Source organism: Chelonia mydas, chromosome 1 (genome assembly GCF_015237465.2).
Source record: "Chelonia mydas isolate rCheMyd1 chromosome 1, rCheMyd1.pri.v2, whole genome shotgun sequence".
Taxonomy (NCBI): Eukaryota; Metazoa; Chordata; order Testudines; family Cheloniidae; genus Chelonia; species Chelonia mydas.
In genome coordinates, this window is record NC_057849.1 from 7813278 (window position 1) to 7837441 (window position 24164).

Below are 24164 nucleotides of genomic sequence, written 5' to 3' on the forward strand. Positions count from 1 at the left end.
ACTGATGCCCACCCATACCTACAAATCCCCTTGAAATCACCAGAAAACACACCTACTTTCCTTAACAGATGATCCCAAACCAATACTGGAGAGAAGACTCAGACATTACTGCGATGGGCATGATATAAGAACCCTTAATTTAATGGTGTGACGCTCTGTACCTCAGGGGAACACCCATGTTCATCCTTGTAAAATGATTGTGTGGTATCCAATGCAAAGTTTGTCATGTTGGGTGTCTTTGGAAGGTTCATGATGCACTGAGCATGATTTTTATAGTAAGGTTATAATTTCATGTATATAGTTATGAGGCTGAAAATGTGACCTCATGGCTTAAAATAAGCCCAGGCAAAAACTCTCCAAAAGCTGAGAGGCAGTTCACACCTCATCAGGGCACGTATGGGACAAACCCAGCCTCACAGGAACAAAGGACACTGGCCTAGACAGCAACAAAAGAATCTGTTGGACTCTTGAGGGAGTCACTCCTCTTCCTTTGGTCAGTTTGGAACTCCGATGAGGTAATACTCACCTGACTCTGAAGGCGGGGGTTGGGGGTGGGGAAGAAGCCAAGGGGGAAGAAAGAACATGATAAAAGGGAGAGATGTTTGCCATGCTCTTCCTCTCTCTTCCACCTCCATCTATAGACACCACCACCAAGCAACTGAAGTGCTGATCAAAGGGGAGAGCCTGGCTGAAGAGCAACCAGCCAGCCTGTGGTGAGAAGCTTCTAAGTTCGTAAGGACATTCAAAGTGTTAAGATCAGCTTAGAATGCGTTTTGCTTTTATTTCATTTGACCAAATCCGACTTGTTATGCTTTGACTTAGAATCACTTAAAATCTATCTTTCATAGTTAATAAATTTGTTTGTTTATTCTACCTGAAGCAGTGCGTTTGGTTTGAAGCATGTGAGAGACTCCCCATGGGATAACAAGCCTGGTACAGATCAAGAACTCATAAGCTTGCAGCATCCAGCGGGCATAACTGGACACTGCAAGATGGAGGTTCCTAGGGTTGTGTCTGGGACCGCTAGTGTCATTCGGTTGCAAGTAGCTGGGAGCAGCTTACATGCCAGAGGCTGGGCGTGACCAGCCCAGGAGTGGGGGTTCTCACAGCAGAGCAGGGTAAGGCTGGCTCCCAGAGTCAAGGATTGGAGTGACCTAGCAGATCACTGGTCCGGATAACACCAGAGGGGAATGTCACAAACGGGTCGTGTCCCAGACTGAATGCTGATCTGCCAACCACTATGACAGCTGCACTCCTTTGGGCCAATACAGATCACAAAGCCCAAGACAAAGCACAGGAGAGCTGGGGAGAAAGCATTCTCTGATGAGGGGATCTGGCTACAGAACAAACTTGCAGAGAAGATGAGGCAAATTTGGAGTCTGATTATCTTTAGAGAACATTGCAAAATCTTCATATATAAAGAAGTCACTTTATCTTAACAGTGACACACAACACTGACAGCCCCTTTCTCTAAGCCCTTACCAGTAAAAAGGATCGAATTAATAAAATCTAAATCCCACCCCACCCTGTTGTTGTTAGCAGAATGTTGACCTCAAAAATGGAGAAGTGCCAACAGGTGAATGAAGTCCACTTGGGAACTTGCTATTGCTATTGATTTTAAAGGGAATATGCTTAGATCCTACAGTGATGAGAGGCGCCATAAAGCCCTAAGATAAATAAACAGAACCTAGAAAGATATGAAATTCTTTCCCAATGCCCTAATTAGGCTAAGTAATTTAACCTTTTGCACGGGAACAACAGTCATCATAGCTGGGCATCTAACCACACTGGGGGTTAGGGGTTACCTCTGGTGTATAATTTATGAAAAATCCTGGAAAAATAGACTCTTACTAGGATTTCCAAGGACAGAGAATATCAGACATTAGCCACCTTTAATATTTAACCCAAACTGTGTTTCTGTTTCCTCTCACTGGGACAAACACTGATCTAGATCCTGCAGCCATCAGCTACATTCAAGTCAACTCTGCAAGAGCCTACTTGGATGAGTCAGGGCTGCAGACCAGGCCCACAGGAGTCTGTTCACTTGGCAGCTATAAGAGGAGGAATCAAAAGAAACATCCCAGGAATCAATAATTAAGAGGAGCGTCTCACTTCATCTAAAATGGAAGGATTTTTATGAGGAGTTTACATAACTCCCATACCCTCAACTGAATACTTAACCCTGAGGATGCAGGGCATTTCCAAAGTACTTGGAGCAAGCAGACCATTTCTGGATTCAGAGATTAGGGTGGCTGAGATCCAAAGAACCATAAGAGGGCAAACAAGCAACGCAAGATCGGTTCTTAGAGGGATTATCATTTAAGTTGTGTAATGCATTCTCACAGCTACCTTATAAAGAAAGAAAGTGTCTTTTTTGGGGGAAGGGAGGGGGAGATCAGATGATATCCCCCGCTCTTTCTTCCTTCGCATGTGAAGGAGCCTGCACCTCAGCAGTAGTGTATGCAGACCTCGGAAGCCATGCTCCCTCTCACAGACCAAACGCTTTATAAGGTACTTTTTGTGAGATTTTTCCACCAACAGTAATTAGGCTGGAGGGCGATTTCACCCACTGTGGACCAACAGGTGAAGATGGGATTTATTGGGATTAGATACTCCTCGTAACGCAGTGAGCCTCATCAAATAAGCATCCAGCTCCTCCTAGTCCTGTCAGTAGGAATGGCTTGACAAGGAGAAGTGAGTATTTGTGATGGAAGTTCAAAAAATAAATGGCTAAAACTTCATGTGACAGATCCCAAAGTGCCTAGAAAAATCACATCTAGATAATTTAAAGATGATAAAAAATAGTTACTTTCCCTCCACACCCTCTTTAATCTGAGGAACTTCAAGCACTTCTAAAGACATAAATTAAGCCTCACAACACCTCTGAGAGGTAGACAATACATTACACACATTTTACAGACGGGTACACTGAGGAACAAGTGACATGTCCAAGATTACTCTAAAAGTCAGTGTAAGAGCTGGGAAAAAAGAACGCAGCAGTTCTGGCTCCTACTCCCCTATTCTAATCTGGCAGAGAAAGATGTAACGTGATCCAATGGCTAGAAGTTGAATCTAGGTATGTTCAGACTGGAAATAAGGCATCATTTTTTAAAGGTGGAAGTAATTAACCGCTGGAACAATTTACCAAGGGCCGTGGTGGATTCTCATCATGGACAATTTTTAAATCACAATTAGATGTTTCTCCAAAAGATCTGCTCTAGGAATTATTTTGGGGAAGTTCTGTGGCCTGTGTTATAGAGAAGGTCAGACTAGATGATCACAATGGTCCCTTCAGGTCTTGAAATCTATGAATCTATGAAATTATTAGACAGCAATTCCAGGTGTGAAAGTATGGCTTAGACTCAGGATAGCAGACAAATGCAATGAGGTGCCTCATCACTTGAAAAAAGTGAGAGATCGTCACGGATGGGGAGCTAGTGATTCCTAGATTACCCATGATTTACATTGCATAGAAGCCTATGCAGGGCTCAACCCCCACCGGAGCCCTATTTTGAGGACATAAGTGGTCCACATGCTGTGTGCTGACATTTGCTGAAGAGTGATTTCTGAGTAGGACAGAGCTCAAAGTCCCATTTTCATTTCCATCCTTTCCTGGAGATTTAGGCAAAGATACTGGAAGACATTAAGAGAGGCCATTATCTGACATAGCATACTATAAAGACCCATCTGGTTTAAGTTTTAACAGCTTTTGGTTTTGGATCCTAGCAGTAAGAGTGGGCTAACAGGCACCTTCAAGACCTACTACAATGCTGTATTTCCCGGAAATTTCCATTATGTCTTTGTGAAGTTGGCTCCTTTCCCCTAAGCAGATTATTCCGGTGCCTCCTGTTTGCTGTGGTAATGACTCAAACAATAAATGCTGGATTTTTACATTTCTTATTCTCTCCTGAACGAGGAGGATTGAATGGGTGGCTGGGCTGGTACCCCTCTGCATGTGACTTCACCACCAATCCTGCCCACCTTGCTCAGAGTTGTGGGGTGTCTCAGCTCCCCCACCACAATAAACTCCATTTGGGTCTCCTCATGTGTAAATTTCGAGTTCAGTTTGGGCCAAGCTGGAGTGACGGGTGGGTAAAGTGAACCTTGATTTCTTTTCCCTTTAATCTAGGAGAAATGAATAAGGTTTAAGATTATTGCCAAGAAGCTAATGGATGCATTTTTCTTTTTGTCATTGGGTTCTAACAACAGGCTTTGATTGTACCAGGTAAGAGAGAGAAGTGTTGCAACTCCAAGTTACCTTTTTCATTTGTTCACAAATCTTTCTGTTTGACATTAGGCAACACCACATCACACTAAGACTCAAGCCTGTAAAAATGTGCCATTTATAATATCCTATCATGTAGAAGGTACAGTACAGATGGTAAGATAAACATATACAAAGGCAGAGAGGGGAAAGAGCAACTATGCACAAGACACTACGGATCTTTGGAATGAGAAGTCTGGCAGATGGGACACGGGCAGGAAACAGGATAAAAATGGATTAACACAATCTATTCCTAACCAGGACGTGCTTGCTATACCTCCTGGAATGCATCTGTGCCCCTGATGTATTCATGAAGGACCGAGTGATGTGAAACAGACAGGATATTCAGAAGGGCATATGAAATGTTGCACCATCTTTTCCTCCTAAAGCCCAAGGATTAGGGAAAGCTTGGGAGATGAGCAGATAAGAGATGAAGCCCCCACTGCTCGAGATGGTTCTCATGCTGTCAAGAAACAATCGGTTACAGGCCAGAAAGACAGCACTTGACCAAACCTTGAAGGAAAAGCAAAAAGTTGATATAATTAGCATTTTACAGTAATTTGTGCCACTACAAAGTGATACGTGTGCTCGTGAAAGAAATGAGAAGAGCAATATTTATTCCATTTACAGATATCTTTGCGAAACGCCGACAGACCCTGGTCGTTGTTGGGCGGGATCAAACCTGGGGCCTCTGCAGCTTAGTGCATGAGCCTCTACTGCATGAGTTAAAAGCCAACTGGCTGTTAGCTAAGGCTGTACAGGAGACTCCTTTAACTCTCTCTAAGAGGTCTCGGTGCCACTAGATGGGACAAGCGGTGGACCAGAGTTGAGAACCACTGTCCTAAGTGGTCATGTTTCCGTGATCAGTTTTCTAGATATCTCGCTTACTCCTGTACTGCTGGTTCTACAGTAGATAAATAGTTCAATCTAACGGCACACCCAGAAGGTGTGTGGGTTGCCTACTTCCCCTACCTAAGGAAGCAGGAGTAATGGTCTCAAGTTGCAGTGGGGGAGGTTTAGGTTAGATATCAGGAAAAACTATTTCACTAGGAGGGTTGTGAAGCACTGGAATGCGTTACCTAGGGAAGTGGTGGAATCTCCTTCCTTTGAGGTTTTTAAGGACAGGCTTGACAAAGCCCTGGCTGGGATGATTTAGTTGGGGATTGGTCCTGCTTTGAGCAGGGGGTTGGACTAGATGACCTCCTGAGGTCCCTTCCAACCCTGATATTCTATGATTCTATGTCACGAGCTTCAGAGACTTCCCAGTTGAAATCCCGGGTGAGCCCCTACTTCTAACGCCGACAGACCCCAGTCGTCAGCAGGTGGGATCAAACCTGGGACCTCTGGAGCTTAGGGCATGAGCCTCTCCCGCATGAGCTAAAAGCCAGCTGGCTGTTAGCTAAGGCTGTAGAGCAGACTCATTAATTGCTTTGTCTTTAAGTGTTCTCCGTGCCACTAGATGGGACTGAGCACCACACCCAGAAGGTGCGTGGGTTACATCTGCACACCTACTGGAATCCAGTATAGTCAACAGACTTCGACATCAATTCACCTCCCTCTCATTGAATCCATGCACCAGGCAAAGAAGACAAGGATGATGGAACTGAATAGTTCTAAAAATCCAGCTGCAGACACCGATATGGAGTCAAACATCATGAGCTGCTGATTAAAGGAAGTGGAAGAAGAGGATGTTGACCAGCCCACAAAGGAGAGAGAGATGGACGGGGAATGAACAAAAGATGACCTTAACGATTCAGTATTTGGTTTTTGTTCTGGGAATCAATATGTTTTTGTAATCTCTGTATATCAGTGCACCTCCAGGAAAACAGCACACTTGGGCCCCTCCAGCTCAGCTCAACAGGATTCAAAACAAGGACTGAAAACCCTGGCACGCCCTCTGCCAGGTGCTGATATCAGATCAGATCAGATGTTGCTGCCTTCAGTGGTCAAACTGTCTCCTCAACTGCATACAAGAAACATGCCAGCAATGTAGTTATAATCTATGCAGCATGAGAGAAAGAAAAAGCCAAATGAACCCACTGCTGCAGTGAAAGAAAGAAATACCACAGAACTGGGGGGGAGAGACTGAATTCACTCATGCTTACATGCCAGTGGAAATGGAAATGACGGTTCTCAGATGAAGCATTACAGCCCATGGAAAGGCATGTGTAGCTTAATCTGAGAACTACATCATCAAGCACTATGTGAGCACACGCAGCGGAAGCAGACATGCAGAAGCAGACCCTGGGAAACGCGACAAAGAAAGCAGCATGTATCAATGAGCAGGCTGGGTTGCCTGAATGGCAGCACCAGCTGGGAGACTCAGAGACTGTTCTGCATAGGGAAAGCTCACAAAAGGCTTCAAGCCAAGGTAAGCCACCATGTGCAGCAACTGTTCTATCCTGCAGAAGTGGAGAAAATGAATGAAAGGGGAAAGGGTCACAGTGAACCTCAGCAGACAAACTGGATGAAATACCACATTTCACCCTCTGGGGGACAAGCTAAACACTGCTGAACCTCTGCCATCTCTGGAGGCCTGAGTTAGAAAATGCAGCAAATAAGGTTTGAAAGAGAAAGTAATCCACATGAGTTCAGTTTACATGTCTTCGCAACCTGAAGTATAAATGAGAAAGATAGGAACATACTTTGCATGAGGTGGAGAGGGAGAACATTATGCATAATCAAAGGAATCGTTATTTGATTTTCTACCAAGACCACCTAAAGGAATATTAGGATTAGATCTCGCTCATTTCTTCTATAAATGCTAAATGAGTAATGGAGAGGAACAAACTGAAAAGTGATACTACCAGCAGTCGTTGACTCACGAGCAAACTTTTCACTTTGGCTCGGTCCTCATCGGCTCAATCTTTTATGCAGTGTAACGCATTATAGACCTTTGCTCCCAGTGGTCTTGGTCTATACTTTAGGTTTCTCCGGGATGCCAATAACAACATTCACTCTGCTGGAAATGAAGCTGCATTAATCTGATGGGATCACCCTTTCAGTTAGGATGAGTCATGATTTCTGGAGTTACTCACGTACACTGCTGCTGAAGTCTGTGGCTGGGAAGTGTGATGGGGTGTATTCCCCACACTGGCTCTGAGAGGGTAAATTAGGCCAGTCAGGCCTAATTAACAAATTAAGCAGCAAGTAGGGGAGAGATGTAGGCTACAAGGAGGCCACTAATTAGAAGCAGGCACAGCTAGGCAGGAACAAGAGGACCCGTACAAAGCCCAGAAGCTGCAAGTAGCAAAGGGGGGCTGCAGGGAAGGAGGCCATCGTCACTCCCTGTGAGGAGGGAGAGTGGGCTGGCAAGCCCAAAGAGAGAGGAGAGCCAGTTATGTAGGAAGGAGTCCAGGGAAACAGCAGCAAGGGTAGGACAGGGGTCGGCAACCTTTCAGAAGTCACTAACAAATTTATCTGAGCATAAGCTTTCGTGAGCTAGAGCTCACTTCATCGGATGCATTCAGTGGAAACTACAGTGGGGAGATTTATATACATAGAGAACATGAAACAATGGGTGTTACTATACACACTGTAACCAGAGTGATCACTTAAGGTGAGATATTACCAGCAGGACAGCGGGGGGGGGGGGGGGGGGGGGGGGGGGGGAGGAGGACAGGACACCTGTAGCTCATGAAAGCTTATGCTCAAATAAACGTATTAGTCTCTAAGGTACCACAAGTACTCCTTTTCTTTTTGCGAATACAGACTAACACAGCTGCTACTCTGAAACCTTCCAGAAGTGGTGTGCCAAGTCTTCATTTATTCACTGTAATTTAAGGTTTTGCATGCCAGTAATACATTTTAACATTTTTAGAAGGTCTCTCTCTATAAGTCTATATTATATAACTAAACTATTGTGGTATGTAAAGTAAATAAGCTTTTTAAAATGTTTAAGAAGCTTCATTTAAAATTAAATTAAAATGCAGATCTTACCAGTTTAGTGTGATCCTTGCCCTTGCTTTTCCTTGCTGAGTTTTGCAATGTCCCCAGGCAGGCAGTGGGCTGAGCAGGGCCAGCGGCTGGGACCCTAGACTGGCACAGGGCCAGCAGACGGAACCCCAGACTGGTAGCAGAATGCCACTGAAAATCAGCTCACGTGCCGCCTTTGGCACGCGTGCCATAGGCTGCTGACTAGGCTAGGATCATGCTGCATGTTCTGGGGTCCCTGGGATGGAACCCAAGGTACAGCCACTGGGAAGTGGCAGAGGGCTTTGGAGATGCCGGACGGACAGCTGGTCCAGAAGGAGTGAGATTCCACTGGAAGGGGAGGACCTTAGTGACCTGGCCAGAGGGCCAAGCCACAGACTGCAAGCTGCAGCTCCAGGAGTGAGAGGAGCTGCAAGGTGAAAGAGACGATGGGTAGAGACACCACCAGAGGAAGGCAGAACCTGGCAAGAGCTAATCCCCACAGTTGCCAGAAGGAGACGCCTTCGTGACAAGAAATAAAAAAGACAAAAGCAATGAGCATATGCAAAATGGCACAAGAAATGGATGTGAAGAATCTGTGCTACCTGTGCTGAGGTTACCCAGTGAAAACTGGCTATAGTATTTTCAACATGCGAGAAACCCAAGCTCTTTTGGAGTAAAACTACAAGCGTATCCCCCATCAGACAGATTGCCTGGAGGTGCAGGAAGGATAACTATACCAAAAAGGCCACAAAACTGCAAATACTAATTTTGTCTCTTTTCACAGCACCTGCTCACCCTGGGAACAAAGAGAAAAGCTGGACCCTGAAGACAGCAGATAAGTGGCCAGTGGATTGAGAACAGGTGCTACTGACGCTATTCTGAGAATATCACCGGCATGGAAGATGCGAGCACTGAACCAAAGTACGATGCGGTTGCTACTACTGGGGAAGATGAAGAGGAGCACTCGGGAACATTCTGGGTATTTATCATAAGGCAGTGGGAGACTGGTGAATCACGATATAAATAGACTCCTTCCATTATATATGATAGATGGCTCTTGATTAATTTCATTTCCTCCCTGATTCAGTTCATACAGCAGCACCCCCATTTAAAACTCAAACTGCAGCTGCAGGAAAGAGATGCCACTAAAGAGAGTTCTGAGCAATGGGCAATGAGCATGTGACATCCTCAGTGTTACAGCCTTGAGATTTAGAGAACACCCTATTTTGGTATTTCTCAGGTCTGGTCTACACTACAGACTTTTATCAGTATAACTACATCGCTTAGTGGTGTGAAAAATCCACACTCCTGAGCAACGTTGTTATAGCAACCTAACCCCCATGTAGACAGTGCTATGTCGGCAGAACTGCTTCTCCCGCCGATGTAGCTACTACCTCCGGGGAGGCAGATTAACTACGCCCACAGGAGAGCTCTCTCCCATCGGCTTAGAGTGTCTTCATTAACGTGCTACAGCGGCACGGCTGCATCGGTGCAGCTATGCCGATGCAGCATTTTAAGTGTAGATGTGCCCTCGAATGTTTCTGGTCAGAGGCCCCAGCTGGGATAGACTGGCTTCTTGGCATGCTGCCTTGTGTCATGTCCCAATACAGTTGCTGCCGTCTCCTCTTTTCTGGGCATTATTTTTCTTGTTCAGTTTTGCTGTGACACTTGCATTTTGCTATCCTTTCCTGTTCCCTACTTCACGAGAAGGTTACATGCTGATCAAAGTGAGGATGGCCATGAGGCTGGACCATATGTGCCCTTATGGCTGGGCTGTGTGCCAGGGGAGCCTGCAGCCACATACACATGGGCTGGTCCTGTGGCTGGCTATGTTAAAGAGCCCTATAGGAGCAGGGACTGAAGACGGGCTGCTTCCAAGGATTTACCTGACACTTTAGTCACAGGAGGAGACGCATGTTGGTACAGCGGAGGGCAAAACAAATCTGGAGTCATGCAGCTTTCCTCCAGCCATTCCTACTCTTCTTTACTTCACCAAAAACTAATCTGGCATCCTTAAGGCTGGGAAATAATCTCCTATTGTTTGTCAGAAAAGGGCTATGTCTACACTCCGGGGACTACCTTGGCATAGTTATGCTGCCGTATAACCCTGTAGATGCAGCCTACATCAATGACAGGAATTTTCCTTCACTGCAGGAACACCGCCTTCCTGAGCAATGGTAGCTAGGCCAACAGAAGCATTCTTTCATCGACCTAGATGTGTCTACACTGGGGGTTAAGTCAGCACAGCTACCCGAGTGACGTAACTACGTCAACCTAAATTTTAGGTGTACACCAGGCCTACGACTACCAGAACTTCAGCAGAAATTGGCCAACAGAAAAGCACAGGCCAAAATGCAAAGGGAACATATCCCGAAAGGTCTGAGATAGGACCTTTTCTGCAGTTCAATAAAAATGGTACAATGTTCACCTTGCAAATTAAAACAAAAAACTCATTTTAAACTGGAGCATCTTATTATCGGAATTTTAAGCAACTAGCCTCTTTGTTGATAAACAAAAACTGAAGCCATCTGCTACACACTAAATGAGTACGGTGTTTATATAGGAATAAATCTTAGTTATTGCTTTTCTCAGCCCACCAACATTTGATTAAATACATTTAAAGTGCTAGCTGCTAGAATGCAAACAAACAATGCAAACCTGTTATCTAAGTGCAAAGAGAGAAACTGAATGGACCCTTTGCAGAAGGCATGTCTCTGTGTGTGATGAAGATGGTTCTAGGCACTGCTAGCGTATGAATACATAAAGAAGTATACAGAAATAATTTCATATTCATGACCTTAAGATGCAAAATCAAGATCCTAGTCAATATTCAGCCACACATCAACTCCGTGCACAGACAAATACCTTTCCGACACTGGCAAGCAATAATGGGAGCTTCCCCTGGCTAGATTTCCTTGAAGCCGACAAAACAATTCCTCGTTGGGGTGGCACTATCCTGCCACCACATCCTGGTGTCTTTCCCCAGGTACCCACTGTCGATTTGTTTCTGTCAAGAGTTGGATAAGGGAATAATAATATTTCTTACATAATTACAAAAAGTAATTATGTAACAAATATTACTAGCACCTAATGCCAAGAAGTATGGGATCAAAGGCCTACACTGTGACAAGCTAATTACATTTCAACTCTCCTTCTCATTTAATTTATGCTTCACTGAAGGAATTGTTTTTTCTTCAGGACACTAAGATGTAAAATAGTATAAGCTCAACTAAATCTGATTAATCTTCCAGTCTCATATAGGTATTCTCCCATCCCAAGCCTGTCTGATGGCCACTTTTATCTTAGCTATTTCTAAGGCATATTAAGCTTCTGTACATATATGCTTTAGCTAAAATATTTAACAACAATACTATCATGCAGATGCATCAATATGAATGGCTACAAGAGCTCCAGAACCAACCACCTCCATTCTCTTCCATTATCTTAAAGCAGGAATAGGGCATGTAGCAGAGCCAGTCTCCCGTCAACCTAATGAGCCCAGCTGGCCCACAGGAGGCTGCCTGACTAGCTACACCCGCCTGACTGGTTGGAAGAGTCAGCAGACTGGCTCTTAAGCCCAGCAGCTCTTCGGTGGCTGCTCTATGCATTTGCCCATGGTTGAGATAGCTCAGGCCTCTGCCTTGGACCCAGCCCTGCTCCTGCCCTCCCTCGCTCCAGGTAACCCGGTTCTGGCCTTTGGCTCTGATTCCTGACTTCTAACTCTGGCTCTGACCCTGGGCTTCCATTCTTGGCTGTCTACTCCAGCTCCAACCACTGGCTCAGTTGCCCACATCCTGGTCTCTGACAACAGTAATACAATCCTCCATAAACCAAGGCCATGGAGGAGTTTCATCTGCATGGAAAAATGTAATCATCCATTTAACATATTCACTCACAAAGTCAATAAAATAATTCAGATTAATATGGACCTTAACTTCCATGCAGGCCAGTTAATCACAACATCCTCTTCCCAAGAAGTGCAGTGCACTGCACTCTGCCAAGTTTTTGCAGGTGTCTAGTCCCTAATTCCTTTTATCTAGTGAGAACAGAACTGCAAGTCAGAATTTTCACAGCTATTATTCTACTTTCCACCCACACTCAATTACTTAATCCTTCCTCTCCTTTTCAGTTTCCTTTCACCATTCTTGATAGCTACTTTCCCAGTAATTTTCCATCACAGATGCCTTGCCAGCCAAAGTCTAGGCTCTCCTTAGCCTGAGGCTGTATGTGTTGCACCAGTGAAGTATCTAGTTTACTAGCCGCACCCTGGATTTGTATCTTTCATCTCTGAATTATTTTATATTTACAGCTGCCAAGAGTCCTTAGCATTTGACAAGAGTTGTGCTTTTTCAGTTGTATGCTCTCCAAAGAGAAGATACCAGGAAAATTCAGAGGTAACAAAGTCATTCTAAATGAAGGGCCTTTTTGGTTTCTATAATCTCTTCCTTGCTTTAGTGTGGTTGCCACAAGAAGAAGTAGTGAGGTTACCAAGATGGTCTCCCCTAGTTAATTCCAGCAAAGGAGAATGAGTGTGAGTCACTGCAAGGCAGTAATTCAAAGGATCACAGATCAAAGATCTAGCCCACAGGCATCATACTGTGCGTTTGAAACCTGTCAGTTAATTTACCCTCCTGTTTTGTGTGCTTGCCCATCAGTGTCGACATTCAGACACAAGACAGTAACTGTGTCATCGTGGCAAATGCAGTGAAAAACCCTGAGACACTGAGCTTTTTAAATCTAAAGATTTGTCACCCTTTTGGTGGTCCAACCAGCCTATGGGTAGAAGCAGTGCTCTGGCCTCTCCAGATGGGCTCCACAGAGAAGGCCTTTGTAAGGGCGAAGGAAGAAGTGCAGTGGGGAGGAAGGCAAGGGAAACTACAGATGTAACAAGTTTTGATAAAATGCATGATCATCACTATTTGCCATGACTCATCTGTAATTTTCCCCCTCGTGGTACATGCCACCTCACCTGTTCACACACGTGCAGGCACTAAGCACACTAATCTGCTTTTAAATCGGTTAAATGGGGTTTCCTTGACAGCCATCTTAATAAGCTCCTTCCTCCAGTGACACAGTGTCTCACTCCTCTACAATGAAAAACCTCCCTCAAATTAGCAATTAGAGTCTAAATTTGGCAGTTGCATTATAGTTTAGATTCGGAACAGCTCCACACGATGCACTTTGTAGTACTCCACACAGTACTTTAGTGGGTGCTGCACAGCGGATGAGAACCATAGCTGAATATAGCTGGGAAGAAACACTAAGTGAAGTGTGAAACCAAGAACCATCAGGCGATATCAGAGGGCTACTCACACAGTCAAGTTAAAGATACCATGATGGCAGGGATTAGTAATCCTAGAGTGCCTAAATCCAACTTCCTTCTTTGTATCTACCATCACAGACTAGCTGATGCGAGCATGACACAGCTCGGCAGTGCAGTATGTTTCCTTGGCATATTTAATACCTCCCACTTCTTACAGCACTTTCCTTCCAAGGCTCTCAATGCAATTTGCAAAGATTAATGAGTTAGGACTCCCCATTACCATGCCCATTTTACTGATGAGAAATGAAGAGAAGTTCAGTGAGTCACCTAACGTCATACATGCCAGTCTGTGGCAGAGGAAGGACTATAATCCAAGTCTCCTGACTCCAACTGCCATGTCCTAAACATAAGACCATACTTCCTGTGTCACTAGATATGTATAATAGGGGACATATTTGCTGGCATATCTCCATACAGGAGTATTAGTTCCCTGTGCATGGGAATTGCGTTTGCTTCAATTTAAATGATATAGAGCCCTTCCAAGCATGATGGTGAAGACTGACACACAAATGCCTGTAATAAACAAACATACAGTACCTATGTGATAATATTCTAAACTTTAGGGCTTAGCTACATGGTGAAATTGAACAGAATAGCTATTCTGGAATAAAAATTACTTTATTCCACAACAATTACTCTGCTTTGGGAGTGCACTAATTATTCCAGAACTAAGTGACTTTTATTCCAGAACAGAGTGTCCACATGGGGAACTATTATGGAATAGCTTGTTCCACCATGACTATTCTGGTCAATTTCCCTGCATAGACCCTAAGAAACAAAGCAACTGGTCATGAAGCAAAAAATCTTCCAGTTTCTTAGGCATTTTCTGAAATTCTACTTATACATCAGAGCCTTCACTAACTGATTTCTTGCATTTTCCTGTTTCCTCCATTGCCATTTTCAAAGCCTACTCAACTCCGGGATGGAACATGATAGATTAGCATCTCTCATCAGAGCTGGCGGCTTTCCATTGATTGCCAGCCAAGGCTTGTGTTTACTCTAACACACTCCTACATACACACAGTGCTATTATTAACCCTTTGGGGTGTTGTATCACCATGGCAGCATAGTGAGATCATTTCCTACTCTCAGATTCCATCCTTCTCTTTAACGGAGTGTACCAGAGCTTTCAGTTATTCTGCACCCAGGCTGCGGAACGCTCTGTGGAAGAAGGAAGACAGTCTTAGCATTTCTCCTTTGCAGATTTCTGCCTCTTTAGGTCAGAGCTTTTGTTTCCAATAGAACACAACTCCCTCTCACTGGGTTTCTTCGTCATTTGCAAGGGGCAGACCAGTATACTTTGTCCTGTACTGTAACTGCATTTTCCTTCCTTCACTCTGCTCTTTTTGTGCTCTCACTCTCACAAGATGTTGTTCTCTCTCTCACGATATTGATTCCAAAACAAAGTAACTGCTCTTAGTCAAAATTAAACATGTAACCCGAGTTGGAGAGGTATCAAGATGTGGCAACACGAGCTAAAACAAAAATCTATTTTTCTTCATGCTTTTTTTTGGCAATTCTGCTAAAAACATCAGGTATTACACAGTTGATGGAAAGGAGACCTTTGGAGACTGAAAATTTCTTCTTGATTTAAAGCAGTAAGATCAGCAAGGCTCACACTATCGATGACTGATTCAGTACCTCAAAGTGGAGCACTCTACACATGCACACAAAAATGTTATAACATGTCCACTTTCTGGGATTAAATCATACCTAATCTGCTATGGTAATGGGCTTTTACGCTCATATGTCAGTTTCTATTCTTCCATTGACTGCTGGCAGAAGATTAATAGTGGCCTCAGGTTCCTTAAGTGGCTGCTAAAATGCCCAGTTCCAAATGATGGCAATGGTTTAACTTCACTGATTCTTTAACCCTTTCAATTCTCAGTTCTTGAGAACCAGAAACCAAGAGCCAGATCCTCAACAACACTAACCAGTGCCCTTATGGAGAGGAAGCAGCAAATATGGCTTTAGGCCACCATTATGGTTCTCTGATCCCTGAGGCTGCTAGAGAGTGGTTAGGCACCCAGAATAATTTAGAGCAGCTTCCAGACTGCTCTGATTTATGCTACCTGGTAAACAGAACCTTATGGGTTGTTATGAAGGTGAAAGATCACTGGATGGAACACAGCACATTCTTCTGACATGGTATTGGGAGGGGCTGGTGTAACGCTGATTAAACCGGCTCTCTGCCAGCCAGGGACTTTCTTATGCCAATCCTTAACTGAGCTATTAGGGAAGCTTTGTAGACACTTTCTTAGGTTTACTCCTAGGGGAATTCTGTGCCCCTATGCATGTGCAGAATTAATGTCCCCCACAGATTTGTTTTCCCCTGCAGCATAATTGATTCTGAGGGGGAGGTGAAGGGAAGATGTGAAAGAGTCATGCTGCAATTACACCTTTCATCCACCAGAGGCTGATGTGGAGCCAGAAGAGCGGGCTGCTGGCTCACTGACTGAAGCAGCCAACCACAGAAAGGGAGGAGACAGAGGTACGGGAGGGATATGGGGCGGGGAACAGACAGAGTGGGGCATACGGGGCCACTGGGGAGGGTCACATAGATTGGGGTTCAGAAGAGCGAGTGGTGGAGACAGACTGGAGGAGGGGCATAACAGCTAGTGGGATGACAGCATTAAGCCACAGGCTGAATGAGGGTGGGGGATGCAGAGACACAAGGGGGTGGGGGAGAGGAGTGGCTGAGTGGGGGTGCAGGAACACATGAAGACAAGGGGGAAGGGAGAAAGGACACATGGGGACGGTGGAGGAGGGGTGGCTGAGTGGGGGTGCAGGGACACATGAAGACAAGGGGGAAGGGAGAAAGGACACATGGGGACGGTGGAGGAGGGGTGGCTGAGTGGGGGTGCAGGGACACATGGGGATGGTGGAGGACAGGTGGCTGAGTGGGGGTGCAGGGACACATGGGGATGGTGGAGGACAGGTGGCTGAGTGGGGGTGCAGGGACACATAGAGACAGGGGCAGACATGCCTGACTGAATGGGAGAAGCTAAGGATCAGCGAGGGTCTGCATGGGGGAGGCTCCCCAACTCCCTTACAATCCCTCCCCCCTCAAAACAAACAAACAAATTGTTCCATACTATTCCCACCCACACCCAGCAAACCTCCAGGTTCATTCCCAGACTCTTTCCTAGCAATTACTTCCTTCTCCCTCAGCTCCTCAGTTACCCTGACTCCCCCAAGTCTTTGCACTGCTTCTGAGGGTGGGAAATACATTTGTGTATTGTAGTTTAAATGAATTATTACTTAAAGTTCTTTATTAAAATGCCTCGTAAGGAATCTATTTGTCAAAAAAAATTCCCTGAATCTTTTTTGTTGTCTCTGTTGTTACAGACACACTTGCTGATGGGTATTTTGAAATAAATTACCAAAATAATTGAAACTGGAGTGATTATACTGTGTTATTTTGACAAATAAAATATGCAGAATTTTAAAATATGGTGTGCAGAATTTTTAATTTTTTGGTGCAGAATTCCCCCAAGAGTACAGGTTGGAACAGCACAAAGAATTTGGCCCCACAAGTGGATATTCACTCGCCTGCTACATTGTAGTAACTTTCTGAATTTGGCTTCAGTATTCAAGGAGGGATGAAGCTGAATCAGATCCAGAACCTCAGAGTAACTTGGCTGCATTTAGCTGCAGGAAAACCAGGAGTTAATTAGCTCTATGTTCATGATTTCTAATCCAGCTATTACTCTTTTTATTTTCTTTTGTTACAGCATTAGAAATGCACAGTACATACTGACTCACTGAAATAAAGCACATGAAGAAATCAGAGGGTTTCAACTACACACTTGACAAATGCTGGCGCTGTTTAAAAACTGAATCAAGCTATAGAGAATGTAAACACATTCTCCAAATAAAAATCCAGGATACAAAAATCATCTCTTAAAAATAAATAAGCACTAGGACATTTCTAACTGAGTAATGTTACAGAGACTTGCATAAGAAGTTACAATACAAAAATAAGGACTATATGCCACACTGGCTGCTTAATTTAAAAATGATTTAATGCAGTAGTGAAACACACAACTCACAGGAACATGGGAACTGCCTTCCAGATCAGTCCAGGTGATCCAGTATCTGTCTCTGACAGTGACCAGTACCTGACGTTACACGAAACCTCACAGCACACAGTTATGGAATAGCCTAGTTTCTTTTTCAGCTTGTCAGTAGTTTGCTTATGCACTGAATGATGAGGGCTTATAGCCCTTCTTAAAAAAAAGTGTTAAATCCTTTCTACTGTAACTCTGAATGTTATCTACAGAAGTGGAATTCTCCTAAACTCTTGACCTTGATGATCTCTTGTTGGCAGTAAGTTCCACAGGAGAACTGTGTGTTGTATAAAAAAATATTTCCTTTTATCTATTTTGAAGTTGTTCTCTTAATTTCATATGTCTCCTTATTCTTATATTATAGAATCAAAGAATCATAGGAGTGTAGGACTGGAAGGGACCTCAAGAGGTCATCTAGTCCAGTCCCTTGCACTCAAGGCAGGACTAAGTAATAACTAGACCATTTCTGACAGGTATTTGTCTAACCTGTTCTTAAATACTTCCAATGATGGCAATTCCAAAACTTCCCTAGGCAATGTATTCCAGTGCTTAACCACCCTGACAGTTAGGAAGCTCTTCCTAATGTCCAACCTAAACCATCCTTGTTGCAGTTTAAGCCCATTCCTTCTTGTCCTATCCTCAAAGGTTAACAAAAATCTTTTATGTACTTGAAAACTTATGTCCCTCCTCAGAGAGCTGAGGACACAACGTTCTTGGCTGAGAAGATCCAGCTAGGGAACAAAGTTCCAGAAGAGATTAGGCAAATCCAGAGTCTGCCTTTATCTTCCTCTTCAAAAAGATCTTTCCACCGTAAGACACTGACACCCCTTTTAATCAAAAAACCCAACCAACTCATGCCACCCACCCCCAACCAAGCCAAAACAACAACATCCATCTCAGAAATAAGTCAAGCTTAAAAAATAAACCATAAAAGTAAATTAATATTTTAAAAAATCCCAATCAGAGTTTTACCCCGGAGAAGGAAATGTGTGAGAGACTTCATAAAGTGCACTAGGGACTTTGCTACTGCTATCGATTTTATATAGAAGGTGCATGGTTACTACAATGCTGGATGGGAGTATAAAACCTGAAGAGACACTGATATTATGAGAACATGTAACTGGAGCACTCATAAGAACATAAGAATGGCCCTACTGGGTCAGACCTAAGGTCCATCTAGCCCAGTAGCCTGCCTTTCAACAGTGGCCACTGCCAGGTGCCCCAGAGGGCATGAACAGAACAGGGAATCATCAAGTGATCCATCCCCTTTTGCTCATTCCCAGCTTCTGGCAAACAGAGGCTAGGGACACCATTCCTGCCCTTCCTGGCTAATACCCATTGATGGACCTATCCTCTAGTTCATCTTCTCTCTGCCATTCAATATTCTACGTACATACCTCTATCATGACCTCTCTTATTCGTTTCCTCTGCAGGCTAAAATTTTAACATACTGACTCGTGCATGTGAGAATAGGGCATCATAACACAGGCCTTACAATTCTACCTCTCTGTTGGTCACTGTTAGTTTCATAGCTACTGTTTCTTCAAAGGCACGTCAAATTACAGGTTATTTTACTGTAGTTGCTGTCATGAACTCTGACAGAACAATATAATAAAGCTATTGGATTTTTAAGCAAAGAAGTCATTTACAGGATTATTAATGGGGCTCAGCTCGATGCTGCTGTTCAGTGTAGGTACAGGTAATCTAAACACAACTCACTTGAGTGTAAATATTTAAAGTGGACGGTACATGTGGGAGTGATAATGAATTTTATATTTGTTTAATAAATTCTATTGCTTTAAGCAAATAACTTCCCAACAGCCATCAAACTACTTGTCAAATATGCATTTAATTATTATCGAAAAAGATAGCTGCATTGAAATTTAAACCAAAGGAAATCTAGATTGGTCTATCCCAGATGGATGACACTTCTGGAATAAACATTTAATAAAAAGAAAAAATATCAGGCCATGCAGAAACTAATAAATATTCTGACATGTGCAATATTCTGTTTTAAAAACCTGTCCTTTTATGGATAAGCTGCTTCTTTGATTGGCGCAGGCAATGACCTTTCTATTTCAGCCAGTTATTCGATCAAGGCTTGGTGATGACCACCTTCTGGGAATTACTCATTTCCCAGCAGAGTCCACAGGAGCTGAGAGCAGCCGTGGAACAACAAACCACTGTCATTCTGCTGCACTAGCATCTGAAGTGCGCGTCTCCATTCATAATCTGCCGTAAGAGGAAACAAGTCACAACAACAGAACATTATCGCAGGGTCTCGGGCTGTGACCTTTGCCTCATTCCGTATGTCCCATCTCAGCAGCTGAGATCGTCTGGGATGCTGTCACTGCTGCTGCTTGGACTGGAAGCAGAGCATTCTCAGAACAGACTTCTCTCCTGTGGAATCTGCTCCTCCAGTCCTAGCAGATCACCAAAGTTAGCGTGAGTATTAGTATGGCAGTGAGGAAGTACGTGAGGCTTACCTGGTGACCTAGTATAGCTTACGTATTTTTTAACTTTGTGACCTGAATGACACAAGATGCCTATCTGCCCTAGCAAATGGAACCAGAGAAATATTTATTCAAGTAAATATCTTAAGACTTCGCAAGCTTTGCAGGGTCAGGCCTAATTAGTACTTGGATGGGCAGCCTCCAAAGAAAGCCTAAGGTAGGTAATTCAGCAGGTAGCACTCTTCTCTCAAGTCAGTTCTGACCAATGGCACTGTGTGGTACAAAGGGCAATTTTTTGTGGGAGGAGACATAAATCCAATATTTTAACTGCTTGTGGTGATTAAAAATCTTATGATTCTTTTCACAAGAGTAGGGATGTTATTTCTGGTGTCCTAGCTAAAATCTTAATTGGTTAATTACACCCTGTATCCCTAAATTCCCCATATAACTTCACTTAAATATGGAAGTCTTTGTGACCTGGAAACTCCTTGGGTCAGGGACCATATTCAGCATGCAAGACACAGAGGTCACCAAATAAAATAAGGAATTCAGCGCCTGTTGTTGTCCGCCCCAGGGGTGGCTGGAGTGACTCCCAAGTGCTTTTGGTTCCTTTGGGAGGAAAGGTGCAGTGTAAATGTATGCTCATGAGGTGACCACTGCTGTCTGACAATGTTCTATTCCCTGGACAATAACTCTTAAAGAAACAAGCTAAAGTATCTTATAAATTCCTTAACAAGTTAATTCTCTTCCCTATGTCACATTAGATATATCAGAACTTTACCATCTCAAGGTAACATGCAAGCAAGCCATTCACTTCGTCCTCTCTTGTGCACTCCAAAACTAATTCTTTCTGGTACAATATCTACTCCAAAAAACATTCTTTCTGGTACAGTTTTATTCACATGCTATGAGAACTGCAGCCAAACTGATCCTTAAACCAACTTCATTCACAGAACCCCCAAAGCATCTTTGCCACATTTGGATTACTTAATGGCACTTTCCTCCTTGCCCTCATTTTTCAACACTCTGATTAAGCACGGGACCACGATTCTGCAACAGGGACAAGGGGGGGGGGGGGGGGGGGGGTTGGTTTTTAATGTAACGCATACAGCAAGTCAAGTTCAGTCATCATCACATCCCAAGGATCTACCCAGCGGCAGCCATGCTGGACAAGCCATAGGTGACCAGGTGTCTGCTGGAGTCTCTGCAACAGATTTCATAGTTTCATTAGTGAACAAACTTCTGGCATCCAGCCAAATATGTTCTGCCTTAACGAGCAAATACTGTATCATCCCTCTTGAAATCTCCACTCCACGGTAGTGGCATTATCTATTATTTTTTTATGGCTTTGGCCTTATGTAACTGAAGTGGGATGCTACGTTTGTCTAATCCAGACTGTGGCTTTTCCAGTCCTCCTAAATTCTTATGTGGCCCCAAGCACCGCCATGTTCGAAGGCCTTCAGTGAGCACTTCCCTTTTCCTTGTCCGCAGATAAGCGGCAAGAACTGTGTTTTGGTCAGCCATAAGAATGAAAGCGAGGCTGCCCAAGCACAGCAGTCTGAACAGAGAGGTGGGTTTTGCATGTAGCTCTGAATGGGCTCAGATTACTCAGCCTTAGCTCATCGGGCAGCGAGTTCCATAGTCTTGATCCAACCCCTGGGAGAGTTCTGTCTCCTGCACCCACAAGCCTCATCCTACTGGTTGGCAGTTTCACACTGCCAGGGGGATGTAGCTGTTGTGGAAGGCCACCTTTATTTGACTGACGAAAAGGAAACTTGGTGCGTAATAGTAATTCCTTTGAATTCACTAAATCCGGCATTGGGCAAACACCCACTTCACAATTTAACTGGTGGCCAAGCGCTTCCTGAAACATAGCTAATCACTGACGTCTGTTCAAACCTGGTAGCTTTGCAATCCTTCTGAAATTAGTTCTAGATAAATAGCTCTCTAAGTATATAAAATGCAGTTTTAACTTGGAACATTCCATTAAATTAACCAGTTTTCATCCTTTATTTCAATTGTTAATCATTTCCAAGGTATTGCCTCCATCCATTTACTCTGTAATAATCCCTAACCACAAGTTCTGTACCAGAGACATGCTGACCTTCGTCTATTCAAATATTGCAATCATCGCATTCAATAGCGTTTGTACAGCAGTCTGAACGTAGAAAGGACTCAAGATTAAAATGCTATTATGGCCATTTTAGCAGGATGGAATATCACAAATGAGGATAATGCTAATGCTTGCATTAATGGCTAAGAATAATGTAGCATTCACTTTGCATTTAAAAATCACCTTTCATCAGACAATCTAAAAGCCCTTTGCAAACATTCATTCTCCTAACACTCATATGGTGTCAGTTATTATCTCCAGTTCAGAGATGGGGAAAGTTAGGCACAGAGATTAACATGTTCAAGTGCACATCTTAAATCAGTGGTTCCACTAGAAATTCAACCCAGGAGTCCCTGCTTCCAGTCCCCTGCTCTAACCATTAGTCTGCAATACCACTGACCACTATCAAAAATGTCAACCTTTGAACATAAACTCAGTAGAAATAATAAAAGCAGAACTGTCTCAAAATAAGACTTTTTTAACATTTGGGAGCAGAACTGTCTGTTCTGCTAATTGCACAAGAGAGGCCTATTGGATCAAATGAATCTGTTTAAACCAGTCAATTTAAATCTCCTCCAGCTGGCGAACACAGCCACATTAGGTGGCAAACCTCAACTCAGCTGATTTCTGGGCAGGCAGGGCCTGCACTAGGGCAACTCTCACTGAAGACCTGCCACAAAATCATTGGAAAGAGAATGCTGGCTGCATTTGCACTTTGACATTATCTTTTGGTATGAGACAGTGGAGGATTTACATCTTGCCCAGATGGCTAAGGGTCATAGACCCCACAAAGAGAGGGGCAGAGGAAAAACTTAAGATCGGGAAGGGAGAATGGACCAGGAAGCCCCAGCTCCTCCCTGGAAGGTACAAGAATGGTAAGTGGGGAAGAAAACCAGCATGTAGTGGGTTAAAAAGGAGCACGGCTAATGTAGCCAGCACAGTGCAATAGATACTGGTATGTAACGGAAGGGAGAAGACGAAGAAAGGAAAAGAAAAACTCTCTCTTATTTTGCATTTGTACAGTGCCTGGCCAAATGGGGCCTTAATCACGGTGGGGCCTCTCGGGGTATGTCTACACTGCAATTAAACACCTGTAGCTGGCCTGTGTCAGCTGACATGGGCTGTAAAACAGCAGGGTAGATGTTTGGGCTCGGACTGGAGCCTGAGCTCTGGGACCCCATGAGGGGGTGGGAGGCCCCAGTACCCAGGCTCCACCCCAAGCCCGAAAGTCTCCATGGCAATTCTGCAGCCCACGGGCCAGCTGAAGCATTGAATTGCGGTGCAGATGTACCCTAGGTGCTATTGTAACAGAAATAAACAATGAGAAAGGGAAAATTAGTATAAAAAGGAAAACAAAATGGAAGAGAGGTGAGGAGGGAAATTTAACAAAAAATACAATGCACATCAACCAGACTTCCAGATCCACAGACACCATTAGTTGGTATTGCATGACAAGAACTCAATTCCCAGTTTTCATTCAGTCTAAAATGTCTTCTCAACTAATGTGCACTGCTGTTTTCCTCATCCAAGATCAGGCTGTTTTGCTTCTGGCCCACTGATATTATAGTGCTGTGACAACATGACAAAATCTTTCAAGCAAGGATACATAGCAGCTGTATTCCAAAACAGAGAAAATAAGAGATTTACCGAGACCAGATGCAGACCTCAGAATTCTACAGTGTGTTCTGAACTGTTGTTGCATTGAATACGAGGTGTAGCCCACAGAGACTGAAGGTCCAGCATGCAATGCTTCATTTATGGTTACAGCCAATGTCCAATTCGATAAAAATGCAGGACTGCATACTGGGACCTGTAGTCTTTAGGGCTGCTGCTCCCTAGTTAACATGTTGGTAGCTCTGCTTCCATTTTGTGCAAGTCAGGCTATTATCAAGTTACCTAGATGAACTTTGGTAGGGAACAGTTTGATTTCACCTGAACTAGGTACATCCTAGAGCAGGGGTAGGCAACCTATGGCATGCGTGCCAAAGGCGGCATGCGAGCTGATTTTCAGTGGCACTCACACTGC

At 43.9% G+C, this 24164-nt stretch overlaps 1 protein-coding gene across 5 annotated transcripts in view; it reads right to left on the minus strand.

Annotated features, from left to right (window-relative positions):
• The window catches only part of STIM1 (stromal interaction molecule 1), a 181808-nt gene that overhangs the window by 36427 nt on the left and 121217 nt on the right, over positions 1-24164 (minus strand). The gene's annotated exons all lie outside the window — the stretch shown is intronic.